Source organism: Octopus bimaculoides, chromosome 24 (genome assembly GCF_001194135.2).
Source record: "Octopus bimaculoides isolate UCB-OBI-ISO-001 chromosome 24, ASM119413v2, whole genome shotgun sequence".
In the NCBI taxonomy this organism is placed as follows: domain Eukaryota; kingdom Metazoa; phylum Mollusca; class Cephalopoda; order Octopoda; family Octopodidae; genus Octopus; species Octopus bimaculoides.
In genome coordinates, this window is record NC_069004.1 from 28,360,574 (window position 1) to 28,364,028 (window position 3,455).

Below are 3,455 nucleotides of genomic sequence, written 5' to 3' on the forward strand. Positions count from 1 at the left end.
TATATATATATATATATATATATATATATATATGTGTGTGTGTATATGTTTGTTCCCCCAATATCGCTAGACAACCGATGCTGGTGTGTTTACGTCCCCGTAACTTAGCGGTTCAGCAAAAGAAACCGATAGAATAAGCACTAGGCTTCCAAAGAATAAGTCCTGGGGTCGATTTGCTCGACTGACGGCGGTACTCCAACATGGCCGCAGTCAAATGACTGAAACAAGTAAAAGAGTAATATTTAATTCTAAAAATACAATAGGATTTTTTAAAACGTTGAAGGGCTATCAGAGCCCACTTGAGTAAAACAGCAATCAAAAGGTTTCACTACTAAAAAAAATGTTTGAGAAACGCTAATCTAATCAAATCGCCACAAGGTGGCGTGTCGGATTTATGGCATCATTGTTTTCTGGGGCCTTAGCATCTAGAACAGTGGTTCCTGAACTTTTTCAGGTTGCCGCCCCCTTGACACCCTGGCCACACTCCTAGCGCCCCACCCCAACTTCACCGCCCCCAGAGGGGCAATATCGCCCACTTTGAGAACCACTAATCTAGAATGTCAAGTGCTCACAACTCTCTATCCGCCGGGCAATGGGATCGATCAGTGGACGTAGAGGTTATCGAGTCCAACTCGGATCTTTTCTGTTTGGCTGCCAAGGTCAATTTCATATTCAGTGTTAATGTTTACACATTTATAGGCTAATCAATGCCATGAAAATCATTTTCGTCATAAATCAATAAACAGAGAGTTATTATTAGCTATTAAAGCTTGAAAATTTGGCGTAATTTTAGCCAATCGTAAGCCACAGACGCATTCATGCCTGTTTCCATAGTAACAAGCCGAACGTGATAACTCTTTTGTGAGAAAGCACGTGTTGACAAATATATCGAGACCACTTGTTGACGCTGTTTTCTACTGTTTTACCCACCTGGAAATTTTACCAATCTGTTTGGGAATAAGGAATTAATAAACTGGCCAACAAAATGTTTGTTATTTTAAAAATATTTAATTTGTAATGTGCTATTTTGTTTTTAGATAAATCTTTTAAGTTCGTGCTATAAGTCTCCATTTTTTGGGGGAAAATATTTAATTTGTAATGTGCTGTTTATCACATATGCATATTGAATGCTTAAAACTACAAAAGACGTGTTGTTTATTTGTTTTTGTGTCATTGAGGTGGTTGGGAGGTGTTCTAAAAATAACAGCTAAATAACGTTTTCGGATAAATCTTTTAAGTTCGTGCTATCGCATTAAATGCATACTGAATGCTTAAAACTACAAAAGACATGTTGTTTTAGTCAACAAAATGTTTGTTTTTTAAAAAAATAATTAATTTGTAATGTGCTGTTTATCACCTTAAATGCATATCGAATGCTTAAAACTACAAAAGACCTGTTGTTTACTTGTTTTCTGCGTGTAGAATACAAATATTGGCAACACGTGCTATTTTCAGGATGTTGACAAAATGTGCAGTCAAACAGAAACTGACTAGGTGAAAATGATCGAACTTTAAGCCTCTATAACGCCAGCAATTCAGCTTGGAAAAGTACATTAATATACCAAATTTTTAAATTTTCAATAAACTTTGATTTTTGAAATCTTGACAGCCAAACAGAAAAGACTTGAGAAATCTGCTCCAGAAGCCTTTCAGATCGGGGAACCATTAATGGTTAATTACCAGAAGTCTTTGGCATTGGCAGTGCTCTTCAGGGGCTGTATTGATTCAAAATATATCTCTGCAGACACTGGTGAAAGTGACATCAGACGGGTATATCTGAGATGTGCTCAAAGCGATGAAACTGTCCTACACATACTCATTCGGTGTTTGGGCATTGCTAACATGCTGGGTCAGTAATGTCCAGACACTACTGTTGCATGTGAGATGGATCCGTCCATCTATCTGCCAAATCCATAGTGATGATTGCCATACCACTCTCTAATCTAACAAGGAATGCAGTTTTTTTTTGTCATCTGATGGCTCTAGTGAAAAAGCTTGTGTAGTGGATGAGATTGTGGAGGCTCAATGGCCCAGTGGTCAGGGCAGCGGACTCGCAATCGGAGGATCGATATTTCGATTCCCAGACCGGGCGTTGTGAGTGTTTATTGAGCGAAAACACCTAAGCTCCACGAGGCTCAGGCAGGGGGTGGTGGCGACCCCTGTTGTACTCTTTCGCCCCAACTTTCTCTTACTCTTTCTTCCTGTTTCTTGAGTAACGCTGCGATGGACTGGCGTCCCATCCAGCTGGGGGGAACACATACACCATAGAAACCGGGCCCATGAGCCTGGCTGGGCTTTGAAAGGGCGTAAAAAAAAAAGTGGATGAGATTGAAGGGGAAGAGGACTTGGAAGGTGAGGGTGGTGAGTGAAGGATAAGCCTGTAAAACAACTGGAGATGGCACTTGCTGTTGGTAATCAAAGATATCTTGGATGGTGAAGTTCCTTGATTGAACCTAGGCTAAGAGGGTCTTCTGTATCACCTCTTTTAAAAATATTGTCATATCTTGTAAACTTACATTTCAATTTTTGTTTAATCATTCCATTGAGTAAAGTCCTACACTCATCTTCCGTCTCCTTGGTGGAAAACAAAAGAAACTTATTATTATTTTAATTTTATTTTTATTATTATTATTATTATTATTTACATGGCACCAACAACGACTATGACTACAATGACAGGTGCCATTTGCATGACACCAGGCTATATTATTATTAATAATAATAAAATATATATATATATATACATTGGTGGCTAGGTGCTGTGTGGTAAGAAGCTTGCTTTCCAACCACATGGTTCCAGGTTCAGTTCCACAACGTGGCAACTTGGGCAAGTGTCTTCTACTATAGCCTCGGGCCGACCAAAGCCTTGTGAGTGGATTTGGTAGACGGAAACTGGAAGAAGCCTGTCGTATATATATATATATATATATATATGTATTTGTGTGTCTGTCTTTCCACCATTGCTGGCAGAATCATTAGCACGTCGAGCAAAACAATTAGCAGTATTTTGCCCGCCACTGCATTCTGAGTGCAAATTCTACTGAGGTCAACTTTGCCTTTCGAGGTTGATGAAATAAGTACCAGTTATGCACTGAGGTTGATGTAATCAACTTACACCTTCCACCGAAATAAAATTTGAAACCATTATATTATCATTATTACTTTAGTGTAATCGTCTATGTGCATTCATACAGGTGTAAAACGTAGGCACGTGTCTTCTACTATAGCCTCGGGCCAACCAAAGCCTTGTGAGTGGATTTGGTAGACGGAAACCAAAAGAAGCCCATCATATATGTATATATCATTATCGTCGTTTAACATCCGCTTTCCATGCTAGCATGGGTTGGACGATTTGACTGAGGACTGGTGAAGCCAGATGGCTACACCAGGCTCCAATCTGATCTGGCAGAGTTTCTACAGCTGGATGCCCTTCCTAACACCAACCACTACAAGAG

At 39.5% G+C, this 3,455-nt stretch overlaps 2 protein-coding genes across 10 annotated transcripts in view; one reads left to right on the plus strand and one right to left on the minus strand.

The window, feature by feature from the left end:
- The window catches only part of LOC106882187 (alpha-(1,6)-fucosyltransferase), an 881,702-nt gene that overhangs the window by 876,429 nt on the left and 1,818 nt on the right, over nt 1–3,455 (plus strand). The window lies entirely within an intron of this gene.
- Nucleotides 1–3,455, minus strand: part of LOC106883065 (DNA-directed primase/polymerase protein) — an 86,121-nt gene that overhangs the window by 7,189 nt on the left and 75,477 nt on the right. The window lies entirely within an intron of this gene.